The sequence below is a fragment of the Lynx canadensis genome, chromosome D1 (assembly GCF_007474595.2).
Source record: "Lynx canadensis isolate LIC74 chromosome D1, mLynCan4.pri.v2, whole genome shotgun sequence".
In the NCBI taxonomy this organism is placed as follows: Eukaryota; Metazoa; Chordata; class Mammalia; order Carnivora; family Felidae; genus Lynx; species Lynx canadensis.
In genome coordinates this window covers 71,222,198-71,230,395 of record NC_044312.2, presented here as the reverse complement: position 1 = coordinate 71,230,395, position 8,198 = coordinate 71,222,198, and positions in this window count along the sequence as shown.

The following is an 8,198-nucleotide window of genomic DNA, read 5'->3' as shown; positions in this document are numbered from 1 at the left end:
TTGTTTAGTTGGCTGAAACGTAAACCAAAAGATGGTCTATCATGAGTGAGCTGGAAATATTTGACCTCCCTTGCTTTAATGGTAGAGTAAGGGATTCCAGAAGTTTGAGATTGGAATGTTTGAGGGAATTGGTCATTTAAGACCTACCCACTCACAGTGGGAGGGTCCAGATGATGTAACTTTCACCAACACTGTGAGAAATTAATTCATGAGGGGAGCCCTAGCATCCTTGAAGAGCTTTGTGGTCACTCTTTTCTGTAGGCCAGATGTTTACAGTGGGAACGGCAGCCACTCAATTGGGAAACCGAAATGCAGCAGGAGTAATTGGATCCCAGGGTGGCAGGAGCCAAGTGATGGCACTCACAACCAAAAGCAAGGTGCATGTGGTTACCATAACAGACAACAGGGTCAAAGCAGCAATCAAAGTATTCTGACTTACGCAGACCTATGGCATTGCCTAGTTTATCAAAGGATTCCTAAAAGTGAGATAGTTCGGAAGCCTACTAAACTCTTACTTGATCTGTATAATCAGAGAAGTTTTAGATCAAGTTAATACAAATCTAACTTAAATAAAGAAAAGAGAGTCGTGGACCCGCAATCAGTTCTCAGAGTTGAGACAGTTTAGAGACCAAGAAACTCCTTTGAATGAAGGTCCTTGATAAAGGACCATAGTATACCATCAAAAATTTATACCGCTAATCTTTTTCCCAGAGGTCCTCAAAGAGACCTACAGGTTTTTACCAGCATAACTGTACATTGAAGAAAAGGAAATAATCTGATCTTTTAGAGACTACTGGATGCTGACTCCAAACGGACACTAACTCCAGGGGACCTGGAACATCACTGTGGCCATGAAGTCAGAATATATGCTTGTGTAGGTCAGGTGATCAATGGAGTTTTAGCTCAGGTCCATTTCACTGTGGGTCCAGTGGGTCTCCGAACCCATTCTGTGGTTATTTCCCCATTTCCAGAATTTATCATTGGAATAGACCTACTGAGAACTTGCAAAATCCTCACATTTGTTTCCCGAACTGTGGAGTAAGGGCTTCTGTGATGGGAGAGACCAACTGAAAGTCATCAGAACGGCCTCTACCTAGGAAAATAGTGAATTGAATGCAATACCGCAACTTTGGAGGAATCATAGAGATTGGTGCCACCGTCAAGGACTTGAAAGATACAAGATTGGTGATTGTCACACATCCCTATTTAATTTTCCTGTTTGAACTGTTCAGAAGAAAGATGGATCTTGGAGACTGACAGTGGATTGTGGTAAGCTTGACCAGCTGGTGACTCCGACTGCTCTTGCTGCACCATCTTTTCATGCTCTCAGGCATCGGCACTCCTGGTTCTTGGGCCTGTGGACTCAGACTTACACATCGGCTCCCCAGTTCCTCAGGACTTCAGACCTGGACTAAATTATACCACCAGCTTTCCTGGTTCTCCAGTTTGCAGAGAGCAGATCATGAGTCTTCTCAGCCTCCATCATCATGTAAGTCAATTCCTATAATACATCTGCTCTTATAATTACACATCTGTACATTTTTACCTCTATCTCTAAATCGAAATCCTACAGGTCCTGTTTCCCTGGAGAACCCTGACTAATGAGTTTACTAATTCAACGTTTGGAAACCTACACCAAGATAATTATCTCAAACATAGAGAACCAGTGTGAAGGAAGATGTTCATTATACTATCTGTATAGCTTTACCACAGGGAAATTTGGGAAGTTTGATTGTAAACTTAATCGTATGATTGTGTTATAAAGATGTCAACGCAGAGGCACCTGGGTGGCTCAGAAGGTTAAGCCTCTGACTCTAGGTTTCAGCTCAGGTCTTGGTCTCATGGTTTGTGGGTTCGAGCCCCGCCTCTGGCTCCACACTGACAGTATAGAGCCTGCCTGGGATTCTGTCTCCCTCCCTCTGTCTCTCTCTCTCTGCCCCTCCTCTGCTTGTGCTCTCTCTCCCTCTCAAACATAAATAGGGGCACCTGGGTGGCTCAGTTGGCTAAGCATCCAACTCTTGATTTCCACTCAGGTCATGATCTCACAGTTTGTGAGATTGAGCCCTGCATCGGGCTTCACGCTCAACAGTGTGGAGCCTGCTTGGAATTCTCTCTCCCTCTCTCTTTCTCTGTCCCTTCCCTGCTCACACTTTCTCTCTCTCTCACAGAATAAATAAACATTTAAATAAAATAAGTAAATAAACTTTAAAATGAATGAATGAATAAATAAATAAAAATAAAGATATCAACACATAAATACGATGTCCCCAAACTAAAACTTTAGACCTTATGTTCTGTGAATTGTTAAATTCAGACATTCCCAATTTGTCTCGACTTAAAAATTAACATTTTTGCAGTTTCACCATAAACTTTTTATTAAAATATATTAGCAAATAGTCTTCTCTATTTTCTGCCATATTTGCTAACACATCTGGTTCCCTAGGACAACAGATGTGTTCCAAAGAAAACATAGGTCTTTCAGAACCAGACTGATTGTAATGAAAGTCAAAATGTCAGAAGATAAATTGCCCAAAGATACATGTGGGATATGTGGGGGAGACTTTCAGTTTTGTAGCAGAAAATTATGTGTTTACTCACTTATTTCAAAGTAAATCATAAAATTTCCTAAATAATTAAGTAGATTAAAAGAGACATTTTGCACCAGCAGAAAATGTCTCCACTCAGTTTATTCTGTGTTCATAAATCTGCTTAACCAAATAAACACATTTGCTTAAATTGGAACTCAAAAATCTGTGAAATGACTTCGGATTGGAGAGCCTCATATTATCAGCCCTGAGTTAAACTCACTGTCACTCAGTTGAGGCAGCCTGAGCAAATGGACAGAGGACAGGAACCAGCACACTGCTTTCATGTTCCTGCCACCAACTGCATATGTGACCTTGAGTGAATCTGTCCACTCAGGGCCTCAGCTTCTACATGTGTAAAATGTAGCTTGAATTGGATTGAATGCTTCTTAATGCTCCTTCCAATTCTGAAATTTTCTAGAGTTGCTGTAAGCTTTGTGCCATGTAGACCCTATACTACTTTCCGATAGCAGGTCACTCTCTGCCTTCCCAAAATGTTGCCAAGGGATGCAAGGATATGTCACTGTGGCGTGAGGCATAATCAAGAAACTTCCTGCTCTATCTCCCGGATAGGATGAATGAGAGACACTCAAACAAGGCCGTAAAGGAGGAAGGAGCACTATGCTCTTCAGACCAGTGTCAGTAGGGCTTATTCCTGCTTCTCTGAAACAGATCTGCCTTTGTGTCTGGGCCTTTGCTTCTCTGAGAACAAGTTCAGTGCAGATGGTACGATGCCTTGCTGTAGGTAAATGCTTCCCAAGTGTTTGCCTGATGAACCAACCTAGAGACAAAACATGTCTTCTGTTGGAGCCTGAAAAATGGCTTGCATCGCTCTACCCAGAGGGCCCTCTAGGGAGGAGTCTTGACAGAGGAGACTTTCCCAGCTGCCAATCATCTATCATGGATTTAGGGCCCATGGTGCCCTAACCATGTATAAGGATATTGGGATTCAGGAGAATAAAACAGGAATCCTACCTTCCAAAAATCAAAGGATTAATGAAAAAGAGAAGGTACTGAGAGGTGAAAGCTGATCAGAATGATAAGGAGTATAAAGGCTAGAGTAGTTCAGAGTGTAGGTCACTGTGGTCCAGAGCATTTCAAGACTCCTCAGTGAAGGTAGTCTGGAGTAGGCCTGGGGTGGGATGATTTGGGATAGGCAGAAAATAAGAAGCCAAGTATTCCTATGTGAAGTCTTACTGGTCCTCCATCTCCTGTAGGCCCAGAAAATTGCCCATTCCCTCTGTCATACTTGAAATGCTGGTCTTCAAACCCCAGACAAATAAACCTTCTGTCCCACCAGCCACCTACAAATGTCTCTTCTGAAGAACAGAAGATTTTTCTGGAAGAAAATGAGCTGAATAGGATGGCCCAAGATGCAGTGTGATGGACCAGGTTGGTCACTGAGAAGTAGATATGTTCCACACATGACATGGAAGAATTAGGTTACGTTCTATAATGATTAAAATTAGTTTTGGCTCAAAGGCAAAAGCCTATGACTCTCCTCTTGTCTCCGCTGGGAGCACAGATTTATAAAATCTGGGAGAGAGGGGCCAGGCAAACCCACTGCAGAAGCAGGCCAGTGCTGTAAGGTTTCTTATCTTTAATGTCATTGTCAAAGAATTAGGGCTCCCAAAGCGTGTTTTCTAGATAACTGAAGTCAATCCTTCAGATTCCAGCAGTTTTTTCTTTGTGTTGTAGAAACTTAGCCAAATCTTCCAATAATACGTTACACATTTCCTCTGCACTTTTAAGAATATTCTTAAAATGACAAATCTTCTTTGATGAGCATCTTCAATTTCATCTGCTGTTTACTTTGTCTCTTAGAAGTTACTGTTTTTAGGGGCACCTCGGTGGCTCAGTCAGTTAAGCGTCTGACTTCATCTCAGGCCAAGATCTCACAGTTTGTGAGTTTGAGCCCCGCATCGGGCTCTGTACTGACAGCTTGGAGCCTGGAGCCTGCTTCCGATTCTGTCATCCCCTCTCTCTCTGCCCCTCCCCTGCTTGTGCTCTGTCTCTCTATGTCTCTCAAAAAATAAATAAATGTAAAACAAAAATTAAAAAAAAAAAAGAAGTTACTGTTTTTGGAAACACAATATAAGAATCTTTATCAAAGCATTTGCAAAGCAAAAGTAAGAAGGCTTCAAATTGGGGCTGAAGTGGCTCTGAGTGATATTCATAAACTTTAAAGAATGGATTTTTGTTACATCTGTTTTCCTTTTCCTTTCTACCTGCCACTCAGTGTCCCACAGAAGACCAGTAGCCTGAGAAGAATTTCAGTAAAACTTGCTTTTGGTCATTATTCTAGGGAAGTTAAGTCCCTGGGAATAAGCTAGTTCTATGCCCCAGACTTCAATTTCTGACCCCCCCCCCCAACACTGATCACATTTCCTGTGATATATATGCTTATAGAACTGTTCTTTACTTCAGAAAACTGTTTGTAATGGTGTGTCTATTTGTGATTATTTGACTAATGTTTGCATCTTCTAAAAGACTGTAAATCCCAGGAAGGTGGGGCCCATGACTGGTTTTGTTCACCATTACATCCCTAGAAACTAATCTAGTAAGTGCCGAATAATTTTGTGATGAATGACAGAAGGAACATGTAGCAAGTCCAGAGCCCCGATTTCTGGTTGTGTTGGTGCTGTCTTGTGTGATCTTGGATAGAGAATTGTACATCCTCTGAGTCTCAGATACCACATTTGGAAGAGGGTCTTTAACAAATGGTCATAAAGGGTTCATCCACTCTAGACTTCTAATCTTTTTAAATACAAGAAAGGATAGAAGATGTCAAGATTAGAGGATAATCCAGTATGGAGCTGGAGGAGAGGCAGTGACAGGGGTGGCCAGGTGAGTTTCCCTAGAACATGGCAGAAATGACTCTTTGGAGAAATGTGATCTCTCTGTGGCCATCTGGCCTTTGGGAAAATTATGAAGGGAAGAAGTTTCTCATTCCTGTTCCTACCTCCCATTTTGTCATCAAAATTATCGTTTGGGTGCTCTACTTCCCATGGTCAGGACTAGGGTGAGACAACGGAAGCATTTACTTTGGAAGCAAAATTTAAGGAAGCACCAAAAAGCTCAGTAATCAAGAAAATATTTTAATGTAACACTTCAAAATCTAAATTAGTGCAAAAATCCATGATGAACAAGATATCAAAATTTGGGGGCACCTGTTGGTTCAGTCAGTAGAGCATGTGACTCTTGATCTCAGGTTCATGAGTTTCAGCTCAACATTGGCATAGAACTTACATTAAAAAAAGAAAAAAAGACCCCATGTCGGGCTCTGTGCTGACAGCTCAGAGCCTGGAGCCTGCTTCTGATTCTGTGTCTTCCTCTCTCTATGTTTACACTGTCTCTCTGTCTCTCTCTCTCAAAAATAAATAAACATTAAAAAAAAATTTTTTTTAAGATATCAGGGGTGCCTTGGTGGCTCAGTTGGTTAAGTGTTGGAGTCTTGATCTTGGCTCAGGTCATGATCTCACAGTTTGTGGGACTGAGCCCCACATAGGGCTCTGTACTAATGATGTAGAGACTGCTTGGGATTCTCTCTCTCCCTCTTTCTCTGCCCCTCCCCCACACTCTTTCTCTCTCTCTCAAAATAAATAAATAAACTTTAAAAAAAGATATCAAGATTTTAAAAGTCACGATCAGTATTGTGTTTTTCTTTTGCCTCAGGTTCCAATATGGCTCACCTCAACACTTCATCTGATTCTCATTTCCTCTCATTCTGATGAAACACAGGTGTGAGTGCACATAATGGAATGTGCAAGAGAAATGCATTTGTGTTGGCTGCAACACTGTCCACTGGGGGGGAATGTCAGGTGAGCACCCAGGGCTCAGGCCAGAGTTACAGCCATCCAAGAACTAGCAGGAAACCACTCATCTGCCCCTGCCCCTCAGAATGAGCCCTTGGAGGGACTGTTCCCAAAGGCCAAGAAAGAGGCTCTTGTACCAGCACAGCAATACTGTCCTCTCTTGAGACCGTTGCTGTTCTGTACACACAAATGTCAGAGCCATATACAGGGTTTTCACATTTCCCCAGGTATCCATTCCACTCTGCAGACTGTAGACGGGATCCTGGCCATGAAGCAGTAAAATCCTTTACTTCCTGTCCCGCCAAACATCCCTGTCATAATAAAATCCACAGACAAACTTTACTGATCATTTTCTATCACTCTAGGAGCAAATGCGGGGAGAGGGAACAAAGTGAGCTATTTTTCTTAGCTGAGCAGTGAGAAAACATGATAAGTGGTGACAAGAAAAGATCTGTGTTTTGAGGGACATTTAATGATTCGTGAGGACCACCCCCTCTACCACCACTATCCCCCAAGGGGTGGTGTGGGTGAAGAAGGAGGCAGCTCATTAGTGCTGTTAGTCTGTCAGACTGCTGTCAGGACTGCAGTGACTATGGGGGCAGGGGGGGTGCGGAGAATGCCAAAGAAGGGACAGTTCTTACTTTAAACGAATGGGAAGGTATTTTTGAAATGAAGATCAATACTTTATTGTAAAAAATGATGGGAAGGGACCATTCTTTAACTGAATACCAATACTGCCTAATAGTCGTGGCCAGCTCAGACCCTGCAAACCTGATGATGTTGGGGAAAGCAGGCAGGGCTGACGTCCAATGATCCTGCAGGTGATATGCCACTGCTCCTGGTGCCTTGGCATCCCTGTACCCCATCTGCAGTCCCAACATCCATATTTAGTCATCTTCATTGGCCTTTGGTAAGACATTGAGGACTAAGTTTAGTGATGATCTCTTATTTTATCCATTTTTACTAGAAGATTCTTTTTTTTTTATGTTTATTTTTGAGAGAGAGAGACAGAGCATGAATGGGGAAAGGGCAGAAAGAGAGGGAGACACAGAATCTGAAGCAGGCTCCAGGATCCAGGCTCTGAGCTGTCAGCACAGATCCTGATATGTGGCTCAAACCTATGAACTGTGAGATCATGACCTGAACCAAAATTGGACGCTTAACTGACTGAGCCACCCAGGTGCCCCAGAAGGTTCTTAATTAATAAGAATTTTAAGGAATCATGGGGCACCTAGACACTCAGGTTGAGTGTCTGATTCTTGATATTGGCTCAGGTCATGATCTAGTGGGCATGAGATCAAGCCCCTTGTCATGCTCCAAGCTGACAGCGCAGAGCCTGCTTGGGATTCTCTCTTTACCTCTCTATCCACCCTTACCCTGCTCATGATTGCTCTCAAAATAAATAAATAAACATTACAAAATAATTGTAAGGAATCTCTAAAGATAATAATATATCAGGCATTTGTAATAGACATTTGGTAGATATTCTGTGGCTGGAGATCCTATGAAACACCTTGTTTTAATAGGTAGATATTCCATACCTGGAGATCCTGTGCAATACATCTTCCAAATCTGGGGATATCCACATACCAAATGGTGAGCTTAAAACAGTTGAACAGCCAAACTCTAAGGTTACCTAACTGACTGGCTTCGTCTCCACTGTATTTGCATTAGAAATACAGAAATGAGAAACTGAAAATATTCTCAGATGATACAGCTTGCTTCATATATGGGGACCTGTCCTTTTGATATTCTCTCATTGGAATATTTTTCCCCAGATTTCTCTCAGCCTTGCCTC